This window comes from Acomys minous (assembly GCF_964271855.1).
Source record: "Acomys minous genome assembly, chromosome: 6".
Classification (NCBI taxonomy): domain Eukaryota; kingdom Metazoa; phylum Chordata; class Mammalia; order Rodentia; family Muridae; genus Acomys; species Acomys minous.
In genome coordinates this window covers 19,878,708-19,893,382 of record NC_140487.1, presented here as the reverse complement: position 1 = coordinate 19,893,382, position 14,675 = coordinate 19,878,708, and the positions used below count along the sequence as shown (strand labels likewise).

At 42.7% G+C, this 14,675-nt stretch overlaps 1 long non-coding RNA gene across 2 annotated transcripts in view; it reads left to right on the top strand.

Annotated features, from left to right (window-relative positions):
• LOC311600903 overlaps positions 1-14,675 on the top strand; it is an 84,828-nt gene that overhangs the window by 3,813 nt on the left and 66,340 nt on the right. Inside the window, exon 2 of one of the 2 annotated variants that reach the window (XR_014780402.1) lies at positions 11,157-11,250. The exons of the other annotated variant lie outside the window; for it this stretch is intronic. This is a non-coding gene — a long non-coding RNA (uncharacterized lncRNA). The remainder of the gene's footprint in view (positions 1-11,156; positions 11,251-14,675) is intronic. 2 annotated transcript variants of the gene reach the window in all.

Genomic DNA, 14,675 nt, shown 5'->3' with positions numbered 1-14,675 from the left:
ACGCCAGAGGCAGGCAATCACTGAGTTCCAGGCCAGCCAGGTCTACAAAGCAAGTGCAGGACAGCCAAGGCTACACAGAGAAACCCTGTCTCAAAAAAAAAACAAACAAAAAACAAAAAACAAAACAACAAAACAAAACAGCCAGAAGCCTAGGCTCTAGTCCCATAGCACCCTGATCTCATCTTTGGCCTGTCTCTTCCTCATTTGAGCATGCTTATAGCTACATTTTGACCACCACCCACACCCAGATAATCCAGGAGAGCCTCCCAATGACAAATTCAGAGACTGTTAGATTAGTTTACTAAAACTGCCGTAAGGCAACACCAGAGCTGGGTATGGTAGGACCTGCCCTTAAACCCAGCATGCGCTCTTAGTTCAAAGCAAACAGTCTCTATCCATGACACTGTGAGTTCTAGACCTGCCAGTGAGACTCTTATTGAGAAAGAAGGAGAGGACAGGGGAAGAAAAGGAGGGAGGTAGAGAGGGAGGGAAGAGAGACAGAAGGGAGGAAAACACTAGAAACTTAGTGGCTTTGAACATCAGCAGTTTATTTTCTTAGGATTTTGAAAGCAAGTTGCTGGCAGAGTTTGTTCCTCTGGGACTTGATCCTGAGAGCCACCATCTTCCTATGTCTTCCCTCTGTGTCTTTGTCCTGTTCTTTTTAATGTAAGGACTCCAGTCCTGTTGGGTGAATCTGAATTCATTATAAAATTGTGACCCTTTTTAAAGACCAAAGCTCAGTCTCCTTATGAGTATCAAGTTAGAACATCAAGACAGGAAGAGAGGGAGGGATGCTCAGCCTCGAACAGTTGGCAAATTCAGTTGCTTCTCTGTGTCATGTAGCAAAATAGATTGCCAGGTTTCAGGACCCGTGACATTGTTTAACATGCCCTGTTGGGAAATGCTTTCAGAGACATGTCAGAGACATTCAAGAGGCACTGGTTCTTTTTTTTCTGTTGGTTATTTGAGACAAGGTCTCTCTGTGTAGCCCTGGGTATTCTGGAATTCGCTCTGTAGGCCAAGCTGGCCTTGAACTCACAGAGATCAGCCTGCCCTTTGCCTCTCAAGTGCTGGGATTAAAGGTGTATGCCACCACTGCCTGTCTAGTTCTTAGAATACTTCTAACCATGATCCCATATACTCCCAGTAAGGTCAAGATGATTACTCATGGTAATGACATCAAAAGCCCTTAATGGTTGAGCCCAGTTTTAAGCATCCAGAGCCAAAATACCCTTGGTCTTGCACCAAACCAAAGTCTATGTTTATGCACTCAGCTGAGGTCCTTTGAGGAGAGCCGTGCCACTCAATGCATAGACAAATCCAGCTTAGGTCATCCTGGTCCTCCAGTGCACTCAGAGATGCCTATCAGAACTAGCAGGTGCTTGGCAGCTCCTCCTCTGAAGAAGCAAGGAAAGGCATAGTGGGTGATGCTCACGGCAAACAAGTGGCCCTGTGAGCAGCTGGCATTTGAAATGTGTCTTCAAAGAACAGCAGGCGTTTCTGAAACATTTCCGAAACTATACGAAGAGTGCCATGGTGTTTTAATTAGATGCTGGGTAAAACAGTCTTATCCAAACCAGGTTTTGTTTGCAGAAGAAAAGGAGTTTTACTCACGAGGTGGCCAATCCTGTGGCGATGGGAAAGCTAGCCTCAAATCTGCCTCCTGGAGAAGGGCTTAGGGAGATTTATGGGATAAAGTAGGAGGGTGGTCTGAGGCATGGGAGGCATGAGAGAGGTAAGGAAAAACTGCTGTCTTTGGATGTGTGGAGCCGGCACCTAAAAACAGTATTCTTTTTGGCAAGGGTTCGCACAGATATGAGTTGGATGTATGTAAATCACTTGGCACTTGGAGAAAATATTAATGACAACATTATGGGAGGGGCAGAGCAGCATCAGAGACACCTCTAAGTCTACCCTTTCATTATATGGCTACCAGATGAGGATCATGTATGCCTAAGGCCTGCTATCTCCAGACCTTCAAAGGCAGGGAAAGCTGGGGGTGGGAAGAAGTGAAAGAAACAGGGCAACTTAGAAGCTGGTGTGTGTGCGTACTGATGATGGTGCGTGTGTGCACTGATAGGGTGACGCCAGCCACACACATGCTATCGCTTGCTGGGCCTCAGAGCTATGTACCTCCATCCCCCCCTAAACTTCCTGTCAGGAAAGGCAGACAACATGAATGCACTTAAACGTTTAAGAGCAGCCTGCTAGTGGTAGCTCTGGAGCTCCAGTTTGAAGACACGGAAGCAGACTTCCTCTGCCTGAACGTGTCGGGAGGATACATTCACGACTTCAGCCTCAGGGCCACCAGCCTTGGCAGCGTCTCAACTTATTCTCTGCTTCTGCCGCCTAAGACTATTAGCCCTTTGCTGAAAACAGGCAGCACATGTAGCTTCTGAGCTCACTCTCTTTAGTTTGTAATGCAACTAAGATCTTTGTTTGATTGGTTTGGTTTTTGTTTGTTTGTTTTTTTTTTGTTTTGTTTTTTTGTTTTTCGAGACAAGGTCTCTCTGTGTTAGCCTTGGCTGTCCTGGACTCACTTTGTAGACCAGGCTGGCCTCGAACTCACAGAGATCCGCCTGCCTCTGCCTCCCCGAGGACTGGGATTAAAGGTGTGTGCCACCATACCCAGTGTTTGCTTGTTTGTTCGTTTGGAATCTAAGGTCTTTAAGCAGGAAAAGATGGGGGGCGTGAAAATGAAACTAAACATGGAGAGAAACAAGGAAATGCAAATTCTAGCTGATCCCAAAGTCTAGGTCATTGCCCTGAGCCTGGTCCTCACGGGGCTCCACCACCTCTTAGGTTTTCCCTGTCCACTGCCACAGGATGCCTTTGGGCTTCTGCACTTGGCCTCTGCCTGGAGTCCTTTCAGCCTCTCTCCCAGGTCCTGTTTCTCATCTTTCACATCCTTGGCAGGCGGCTGCTAACTTTTCTTTGTCTGAAGCCCTGCTTTGCCCATTTTAAGACTTGTCATGGTGGGTAATGAGTTTTGACTGTTTTCTTAGTTTCACTATCAGACGATCATATAAAAGAGCAAACCTGGGGTTTCATGGGGAAGATGAAGACCTGTTCCTGGGGAGCTGATCCTTGTGGTAAATGACCTGACTCATGGACCCTCTCCACAGTGTCAGCGGTGACTTGAGACTAGGTGGAACTGGCCTAGATTGCACTCTGTCAGCTTTTTATGACTCAGTTTCCCCACTTATGATCTTGGTCAGGTTCATTTACAAGAAGCACAATTAAACCAGGCATGATGGCGCATGCCTTTAATCCCAGCACTCAGGAGGCAGAGGCAGGCAGATTGCTGTGAGTTCGAGGCCAGCCTGGTCTACAAAGTGAGTCCAGGATGGCCAAGGCTACACAGAGAAACCCTGTCTCAAAAAAAAAAGCCGGTCTACAAAGTGAGTTCAGGACAGCCAAGGCTACACAGAGAGACCCTGTCTCAAAAAACCAAAAAAAAAAAAAAAAAAAGAAGAGGCACAATTAAATACTATCCTATACTATTAATTTATTTTCCTGTATTTGCTCAGATAACAGACAGCTTCAGGCAGGAGATAGAATGGGAAGGACTCTGATTCAATGCAGTAAGAACAGTGGTGACCTCTGGGCTTAGGCTGTGAACCTTCTATTCATAAGGAACCATATTAGTTACTTTTCTCTTGCTGTGATAAAGCACCGTGGACAAAAGCAATTTAGGAGGAAAGAATTTATTTTGGCTCATAGTTACAGAAAGATCATGCCTTTAATCCCAACACTTGGGAGGCAGAGGCAGGCAGATCTCTGAGTTCGAGGCCAGCCTGGTCTATAAAGTGAGTCCAGACATAGAAACCAGATCTCGGAAAAAACAAACAAACAAACAAAAAATAAGAATTGATGATGGAAGGTGACAGGAAGCAGAGAGTTCACGTGTTGAACTAAAAGCACAATGCAAAGAGCAAACTCTAAGTGTTAGGAGATTTAATCTCAAACTTTATCCACAATGACATACTTTCTTCAACAGGTTTCTATTGCCATGAAGATATACTATGACCACAGCAACTCTTAGGAAGAAATCATTTATTTGGGGCTGGCTTATAGTTTGCAGAGGTTTGTTTAGCCCATTATCAACATGGTGGCACGCAGGCAGGCATGACGCTGGAGAAGGAGCGGAGAGTTCTACTTTTGATCCACAGGCAGCAGATAGAGACTGTCACACTGGGCATACCTTGACCATAGGAGACCTCAAAGCCCATTCCCTGACAGTGACACACTTCCTCCAGCAAGGCCACACTTCCTAATAGCATGCCCTAAGGCCAAGCATTCAAACACATGAGTCTCTAGGGCCCATACCTTTACAAATCACCACCCTTACTAAACCTCCTAAAGCGGTGTTATCAACTTAGGACCAACTGCTCAAATACCTCCATCTATCGAGGGCATTGTCCTTTAGACAGTACAGGGACAGACTTCTTGATCCCATCAGTTACCCTGGCTGTATTCCTAGGTCAGATAGGTGACTTTCTAGTCCGTATGACAGAACATAAAAGTTACTTAGCCACCTCAACCCGTATGTCATACTCTATAACAACCATTTGTCCCTGAAACCTGGATCCAGATAGCTTCCTGGTAGAGCCAGACCCTAAAGCCCAAGCCAGGTTTTTGTATTTTTAGATGCCATAAACTATGTGGTCATATCACAGAAGTAATAATGGTTTGAAATGTAAAATGCACCCTACAGGCTTGTTTTCAATGCTTGTTCCTTAGGTGGTAATCCTTTCTTAGAGAGCTGCGGAACCTTTACGAGCTGGGATCTGGCTGGCAGAGGTAGATAACTAGAGTGGGTCTTTGAGGTGCATTATCCTATCTCTAGTTCTGGTTCCCAACACACCACAGTCTGAGCACCCACTGCACATGCTCCACGGCCATGTGCCGAGGAACTCAGCAGTACACTCCCCACCGTGGTGGACAGAAATGTCTGGAACTATTACCACAAGCGAGCCTATCTTCCCTTCTGCTTTCTGTCAAATACTGGGTCACAACAACATGAAACTAACTCCTAAGAGATGGAAGAAAAAAAAATCTATTCAGGCCTAGACTCTCCTGACCTGTAAGGACAGATCTCTGAGCATTTGGAGCACAGGAATGAAAAGTGAGGTATAGCCGGGCGTAGTGGTGCACACCTGTAATCTCAGCACTCAGGAGGCAGAAGCAGGCGGATCTCTGTGAGTTCGAGACCAGCCTGGTATACAAAGTGAGTCTAGGGCGGCGAAGGCTGCTCAGAGAAACCCTGTCTCGAAAAACCAAAAAGAAGAAAGAGAGAAAGAAAGAAAAAAAGAGAACTGAGATGTGCTGAAATGGTGAAATAACACTGAATTCCAATATTTTGTGAAGAAAGAATATTGATTAGATATTCATTAAATATGTCATTAAATAATTTTTACATTGATTGCTTTTGAAATAATATTTATTTTAAATATCTGGTTTAAGTGAAATATATTTTGAAGTTAGTTTCATCTGTTTGGTGGCTTGGTTTTGGTTGTTTGAGACAGGGTCTCTCTGTATAGCCTTGGCTGTCCTAGACTCACTTTGTAGACCAGGCTGGCCTCGAACTCACAGAGATCCACCTGCCTCTGCCTCCCAAGTGCTGGAATTAAAGGTGTGAACCACCATGGGCTCTATCTGTTTTTTTTTTTTTTAATGTTTCTTAGAAATTTTTAAAGTAAAAGCTCCACAGCATTTACCTTTTGTACAGTGTTGATCTAGTTCTAGCTCTCTCTCTCTCTCTCTCTCTCTCTCTCTCTCTCTCTCTCTCTGTGTGCGTGTGTGTGTGTGTGTGTGTGTGTGTGCGCGCGCGCGCGCGCGCGCGTAGGGGTGATTCATGGAGGAGCTACGGATCTCTGAGAGAAGACATTTCACCTCATGTCTCCCAGCTTGGTCTCTCTTGCACTGTAAAGCAGTAAGCTAAGGAGTCCTGAAATGTGCAGACACTCCCTGGAATGACCCGAGGGGACAATTCTAAGGAGTCTCAAGTTCCATGACGTCATATGAAACAAGGTGATAGAGTGGAGTCAAGAGCCAAAGTGGGTGAAGACACACAACAGTAATGTCAGCTTCGGGTCTCCACAGGTGCACACACGGACAAAAGTACCTGCACACATGTGCAAACACAAATATACCAAATACATGCACATTTTTAAAAGAAGAAAAATAAATAACCGTATGATTCCCTTCAATCTGTTATAGTTATTTTAACATTTTATTAATTGTGAAAAATGGAAAGGGATTCAATGAAGTTAGCCTTTGGTTGGCTTTTTGTTTGCTTTAACGGAGGAAGTCAGTTTAGAAAAACTATGCAAGCTAGGTATGGTGTCGCATGCCTTTAGCCCCAGCACACAGAGGAGGCAGGTGAATCTCTGTGAGGATCTTTGAGACCATCTGGTCTACAAAGAGTCCAGGTAGAAATCCTGTCTAGAAAAAAAAAAAAAAAGAAAAAAAAGAAAAGAAAGAAAGAAAAAATATGCACTTTTTTTCATTTCTTCTTTTATTAAACATATACAATAGTATTTTGTAATTAGCCATGGATCATTTAGCATCTGTTTTGGCTAGTTAGCTATCAACAACACTTTCATAATATGTTTTATTTTTACTGACTATATAGATCTATTCTCTCTATCCCAAATCTCACTTAAGGAAGAACAGAATCACAAAGATATATATTTAAGCTAGACGACTTGAAGTAACTTTCCAGGTGGTGGTGACATACACCTTTAATCCCAGCACTGGGGAGACAGAGGCAGGTGGATCACCATGAGTTCGAGGCCAGCCTTGTCTACAGAGTGAGTTCCAGGACAGCCACAGCTACACAGAGAAACCCTCTCTCAAAAGAAGCAAAACAAAACCAAAAAAAACTTAAAGTAACTCATAAGAAATATTAAACACAATAAAGTTTGACTTTAAAAGCTATGAAAAGCCTGAGATGTTACCTTACCCACAAGCTTTTGAGCTGACAGAAGCCACGAGAATCCTGGCTTGGAGACAAAGAATAGTTTAATACTAAAGCAGTGCCAGCATCTATAGCCAGAACATGACCCTTGCTCCCCAAGCCTCAGTTCCTACAGGATAGCGTCTAAAGGGTTAGATGATACCTACATTTGCAGTGGACAGCAGTGGGGAAAAGGTAGCTTTGCTAACTGCTCTGTAGTGATGCTGTCCTGCATCGGGGAGCTTCGGATATGTCAGGAGGACATCTGGCCATCTGTGCATCAACAAGATATCCATGAATCCGTTGTGGATTATCTATAATGCAAATACTAAATTAGGAGCTTCCATTATATTTTCTCTATCATCTGATAATACTCCTTTCTTCACGTCCAAATAGAGGCCTGTGTGGGCTGGCACAGTTTATGAACTTTCTTTGCACATTCCTTTACCACAAGCTTACTGTATAATCTACAGAGAAGCCTAGACAGAGATCCTTCTGCGATGCAGCTGCCTGTTCCCACACGGACTGTGTCACATCTACTTCCACGAGTGCAGTCAGGGCAAGCCATCCCTGCTCTCCCAGCAAGATTGCAAGTGTACACAGAAAGTGAGGGACTCACTCCATCCCTGTTGAGGATGAAATGGGAGCACAACCTGGCACCCCTCGTTGCTTCCTACAGCAGCCTCACTCACTGGATATGGCTGAAGTGTCTCCAATGGCCCAGACTTCTAAAAAGAGATCTTGCCAAGAAGCTGCTATTCCCCGAGAGAGATGTCATTCTAATGTTGGCATGCATAAGTTATGAAAAGCCTTCACGACTGAAAGAGACATAATCATCATTCGTGTATAACAGATTTGTTTGTTCTGTAAAGATTCATTTCAGTTGATTAATTATCAGTATCTGTTGTTGGGGGGGGGTAAGAAGGCTGCTCTGATGAGGGAATTGTTGAGGTACGTGTTTAGAATATTTATTAAGAAGCATGTAATGGGTAAACAGCATACTTATCATAGTCTCTCTGTCTGAGATCTTTCTTCCTCAGAACAGATTCCGCATCAAGGGCCATGCATTTGTTGGTTTCCAATCCAATACACTCTATTTTTTTGGTGGAGGAAAAAAAAAAGAGAGTGTGTGTGTGTGTGTGTGTGTGTGTGTGTGTGTGTGTGTGTGTGTTGTAAACATCCTCACATCCAATTAAAAATGATGTTTGGATTCTTTTGTTTCGAACAACATTAGGAAAAAAACATTCTAAAAAGAAAACAAATGGCTATCTCTAACCATATCAAGTTTGATTTTTGTACTATCTTGAATAGTATGAATACTTTTTAAAGATAAGTGATAAGTTGTGTAAATTAACATTAGACATTACATCCAGTGTGACCAAGTGGCTAGATTTCAATTGAAAATTTAAACTTAATAGTCCTCAACAATCTGTATGCAATTATCTTCAAAAAACAGTTGTGCTTTGTATTGGTGAATAATACTAACTACCATTTATGAATTCCTTACTGGGGCTGGAGAGATGGCTCAGTAGTTAAGAGCACTGGCTGCTCTTCCAGAGGAACTGGGTTCAATTCCTAGCACCCACATGGCAGCTCTCAACTGTCTGTAACTCCAAGATCCGACATCCTAACACATATATACATGTGAGCTAAACACATAAAATTAATTTTTTATAGTTTTTTTTTTTTAAGACATGGCTTCTCTGTATAACAGTCCTGACTGTCCTGGACTCACTTTTATAGACAAGGCTGACTTTGAACTCATAGCGATGCACCTGCCTCTGCCTCCCAAGTGCTGGGATTAAAGGTGTGTGCCACCATACCCAGCATTTTGTTTTTGTTTTTTGAGAAAAAGTTTCTTTATGTAACAGCCCTGGCTATCCTGGAACTCACTCTGTAGACCAGGCTGGTCTTGAACTCACAGAGATCCGCCTGCTTCTGCCTCTCGAGTGCTGGGATTAAAGGCGTGCACCACCACAGCCAGCTAACAAATTATTTTTTTAAAAAAGAATTCCTTACCATATCGTATATCAGTGGAGTGCTTTAGATAAGCATTTTATTTCATTTTTACAGTGTCCTTGAAGTTGATATTATCACTTCCTGAGTGTAGGATAAGAACACAGGCGTAAAAGGAGTATGCCACTTGTGTCATTCCACTAGGCTCTGTGTTTTCCCAATTCCAGGGCTCTCAAAAGCTACAGTTCTTAGGCAAGACCATGGACTGGGGGTTACAAGACCAGGATTCTTTGTTGTGGTTGTTGTTGTTGTTTTGGTTTTTCGAGACCGGGTTTCTCTGTGTAACAGCTCTGGCTGTCCTGGAGCTTGCCTCTGTTATCCAGGCTGGCCTTGAACTCACAGCGATCCACCTGCCTCTGCCCCCCAAGTGCTGGGATTAAAGGTGTGCACCATCACTGCCCGGCAAGACCTGGATTCCCAGCCCTAGCAATATGATCTCTATGGCATCTTTATTCTTGATAGGCACCAGCTTTCCCATACCTTCTTCTCCTTCCGCAGTGGCTGCAGTATAGGATGTCCAAACCTTATCTCTTGCCTTATCTCTCCCTGAGCTTCAGACTCGTACTATTTATGTGTTTATTTGCCATCTGGTCATTTATATTCCAATGGGTCCCAGGTAGACACTGTCCCGACCAGCTTCTCTCATGCTGTTCTCCATCTCAATAATCGGTTCTACCAGCCTTCTCCGCTGTGCACCTCTTCACCCCATATCTACTGCTGGTGTTCAGGCGTGACCACGTTTTGGGGAGCTCTCATTAGGAGTCTCTTAGTCAGTGTCCTCGCACCCCGCTTTAATCTGCTTCACGCCGTTCTCCACTTTTCACCCGATGTCTTGGAAAACACACATCACATCAGGCACTTCTCAGAATACCCAGAATCTTCCAATAGCTCGTTACTGTCCACAGCCAAGCTCCTAAGGGTTTAATACTGCTTGATGGCTCCTGCATTACCACTTCAGACAGATTAACACCAGGGAGTTTTGCCTTGGCTGTTCTGTCAGGGAACAACAGGATCTGCTCTTCCCTGTCATGTCACAGATTTCATTATGTAGAGTGCATACTATAAGCAGCATCTGCCCTGATTAAATTTTGGAGATACTTAAGAAAACATTTTTAAAACCTATAAAAGTAAACAAATATAAGTTATTTTTATTACTCAATTTAGCTCTACTTCTAAATGAAAGACAGCAACAACCAAAAAAAAATAAAAATAAATAAAGGTACCTGAGATCTAGTTATACCAAAATCACTTTGGAATATTGTTAGGAATAAATTATGAATAGAGACAGAGCGAGAGAAGTTGTAATATTTTCAATTCTTCAGATGACTCAGCACAGACAAATTTGAGGAGTGGTGACTGAAAACCACTTTTTTTTTTTCTGATCTGAAAGATTATAGTCCTCATGAGTCAGTGTAGAGAAAAATATGGGTAATTTTCTTGGTCAGATTAATCCTACAGAGATAGATGAAGCATATTCTTCTAGAAAGGAGTCTATCAGAGCACAGTAATATAATGACAATTGACCAATCTGGCAAGCAGGTCATATTTAACGTGTGAAGGTCAGAAACTAGTTACCAGGAGGCAAACTTTCACAGAAAATGATTCATAATAGAGGAAGGAGAACTCAGCCACTTTGGCTTTAAAAATAGACTGTAGCCCCAAATGGGCAAGGAGAAAAGCACCCTCGTGCACTGTGTGAGGCATGGGCACTACATATGTAACAGCTCGCAAAAAGGGATCTTTGGAGCCTGACAAAAGAGTTTTGTTGTACTCTCAGCCTTTTGCAAACTAACAGATAACATATTGAGATTTTAACTTCATTTACTTAGTGTTTGGTACATGTATTTGAGAATGAACAAATGCCTTAAAGCTGTTCTGGAAATAAGAGTGTTTTAAATTAACCATCGAGGTATATGCCAGGAATAAAAAAGGAAATTAAGAGTTAGAAATGTAGAACCTTCCTTGAGAAACTGAGGGTGTAGCTGAGTGGTACACCATATGCCTACTGTGTCAAAGGCACCAGGTTAATAACAGGAAAATAAATGAATAAATAAATAAATGCTCCTTTACATAACCAATATAATACAAAATATGAGCTTTTAAAGTTCATAGAGATTATAAATAAAGAATTTCCTTTTCATTTAATTTTTTTTCAAGACAGGATTTCTCTGTTACACAGGGCCCTGACTGTCCTGGACTTTCTTTGTAGACCAGGATGGTCTTGAACTCACAAACATCCACCTGACTCTACCTCTCGAGTACTGCGATTAAAGGTGTGTACAACCACACCCAGCTAATATTTTAATTTTTAATATTTCATTTAGTAATATTTAATTTTCCATTATTAGAACTTCATATACAATCAAGCATAACAATATTATATGGAAAACTAAAAAGTTTTCTGATAGCATTGTTCAAATAAAGATGTAATTGCTATATATAGATCATATGTATATGCACACACACTGTGGAACTAAACAGTTTCCATCTCACTGAATGGATAATAAACTCTTAAGTCTCTAGAGAGGCTGGAGATATATCTTCCTGGGAGAGCTCTACTCCAGTGTCAGGGACTTTCTGGGCTCAGTCTCCAGTACTGCAGTGGCACATTCTATTACTCATCAAATATTTCTTTAATGCCTTTCATATGCGAATATAATTGTCACTGAGTGGTGCTGAAATGCTAAATTATATAGCAAGAAGTTCACATAGACTTGGAGACTTACTATATCCAATTTTTTTTATTTCCTTTCTATTAACGTGTAGGCGTAGTTTAAAGAATAGTAACCAGGTAATATTCTGTGTTGTGTAATTTAGGTTATAAGTTAAAGAAATCACCTAAGAGCTTTAAAAGATTCCTGACCCAGTTTACTTCTCACGTGCGATTCAGTCTCTCATTTCCTTCCATGAGCCTGTCTGCTTTCCTGTTTCAAGCCACCTGGACTAGTACAGTGGCTTACATGTACTACTTAGCTGTTCTCTGGTCTTCAATATCTAACTCAGCCTTAGGCCAGTCTCTATAGTTATTGGGAATCTTGTGTTTTTCATCAATGTGACAAATCACCTGAGAGAAGTTACAGAGGCGAGATGTAGTTCTGGCTCGTGGTTTCAGTGACAACAGTGGGCTCCTTCACTTTGGGCCTCATGCAAGGTACAGCCCCAAGGCAGCAGATGAATATGGCAGAGGCTGCTCACCCCACAGCGGCCGGGAAGCAGGGGAGGGTTCTGCTGTGGAGCTCTTCCTTCCTTTGTTCTGTGTGGGCCCTCAGCCATCATGTGGTGCTGTCCGTATGCAGAGTAAGTATTTTACCAGTTTACCGTCAGAGCATTAGCCCTCACAGATACGCCTTGAAAGCATGTGTGACTGACCTTCTAGCTGTCTGTCAATCTAATGTTGGCAATCAACATTATCATCATAATTTTTCTCCTTTAATTTATAACCTAGATCATGTCATTGTGCTTGCTTAAAACTCTTGATATAGTGCACAACAGCCTTTTTCTCCATTTCTATTTTCTGGTGCTTTCTTTCTCTTTTCTCACTATGATCCTTAACCTCGGATCCTTTCCTTGTGTTCCTGAAGATGTCAATCTGTTTCCCACCACCAGGTCACCAGCAGAAATGCTCTCCTGAAGCTCTTACACTGTTGCACTCTCAATATCCCATAATTCCCTCTTTGTTTTTGTTGTTGTTGGTGGTGGTGGTAGTGGTAGTGGTGGTAGTAGTTTTTGGTTTTTCTTTTTTTTTTTTTTTTTTTTTTGGTTTTTCAAGACAGGGTTTTTCTGTGTAGCCTTGGCCATCCTGGACTCACTTTGTAGACCAGGCTGGCCTCGAACTCACAGCAATCTGCCTGCCTCTGCCTCCCGAGTGCTGGGATTAAAGGCATGCACCACCACATCCGGCTCTAGTTTTTGGTTTTTCAAGACAGGCTTTCTCTGTGTAGCCTTGGCTGTCCTGGCCTGGCCTCACTTTGTAGAACAGGCTGCCCTTGAACTCAGAGCGATCCACCTGCCTCTCTCTGCCTGCCAAGTGCTGGGATTAAAGGCATGCACCACCGTGCCTGGCCTCTCTTTTTTTTGTCCCTTTTATTGTGATATATACATAACAAAAATATTTACCATTTTAACCATTTCAAGTGCAGGACAATGCTGTGGCATGACGTTTACTGTATCATATGACCATCAAAACAAGAACCATTTCCAGAGCTATGACATTGTCCCCAACAGAAACTGCTGTTATATGCTAGCTCCCTGCCCTCCCCTGTTCCAGCCCAGGAAATCACCTTTCTCTTCCTGGCTTTCTGATTTACAAGTTCAGTTGTCCAATATGTGTCTTTTTATGCTTAACTGGTTGCACTTAGCATAATATTTCCAAGGTTCTTCTATATTATAGCACATGTTGGAATTTCCTCTCTAAGGATGAATACTCTCTTGTATGTACATGACAAATTTTTTTTATTCTTGTGTTGCTGGACACGAGTTTTTCTACCTTTCGGCTGTTTGTAGTGAAGTTGCTGTAAATATCATTGAACAGCCTTCATTTGAGAGCAAACTTTCGGTTCTTCAGAGTACATACCTAGAAGTGGTATTCTGAACTGTGTCACGGTTCTGTTTAACTTTTTGATCAGCCAGCATGCCTACTCTACCATGAGCTTGCTGACCGTCCTTCCTAACTGGCTGCCTTCAAATGCTGCAAAGATGGTGGATTTAGCTGGAAGTGGGGGCACAGTGCCTGTAATTCCAGCACTTGGGAGGTAGAGGCAGGCAGATCTCTGTGAGTTCGAGACCAGACTGGTCTACAAAATGAGCCCAGGACAGCCTGGACTACAAGAGAAACCCTGTCTCTAAAAACAAACAAAACAAAACCCAAAAAAAGCAAAGATGGCAAACTCCAGCATCCAGTTCTATTTGGGGGAGCACCCAGAACTCTGTGCTTTCTCTCGGAATGGATCTGTTTCCGGTTATCTGCGTCTACCATGCTCAGAGAAACCATGCCTTTCATTGTCTGCTGTGCTAAAACACTCAGCTATTTTAAAATATAATTGGGTTGTGAGAAGAATAAAACTAGCTCAGAAAAAAAAAAATGGAAACCAATGGTTTCTCCATAAGGAAATTGACCCTGGATTGAATAGGATGGCCAGTGGTGAGTGGTTGGGATATAGTCAGCTCAGCAATTGCTGTTCAACCCAAGTAACACAAGACACAAGGTATCACGTGTTCCCACCGTCATGGCACCCATGGGCACATGAAATCTGAGGTCACTATTCACTTTCCTGCCATTAGCCTAGGAGTTTGTCATGCTCCTAGAACTTGTCAGTGGTCTCAGCCTGTAGAGGTTTGATGCAGCCACATGGTGCTATATGAAGCCCCATTGTTTACGGTTCACTTCGTTTCCATTCTCTCCCTCTGGGACTTTCCCCACCATTCTTTCCCGCATCAGAAAAATGCATTGCACAGATTCTAAACAGCAGTTGGTAATCAGTGCATAACAGCGCCCTGTGTATAATACAATCATTAGGTGTACATTAGACATTTTGGCATAATGGAAATGCTGTCGCTGTAATAGAACTCTGTCAAAGTACCAATGCCTCCTGCTTTGAAAATGCACAGATCAATTTTGTATCCCTCTAAAGATGGAGTAAGTGTGTCAGCAGCATGGTGTTACCCAGTGACAAAGTTCAATTGATTGTGCTTATCAAAT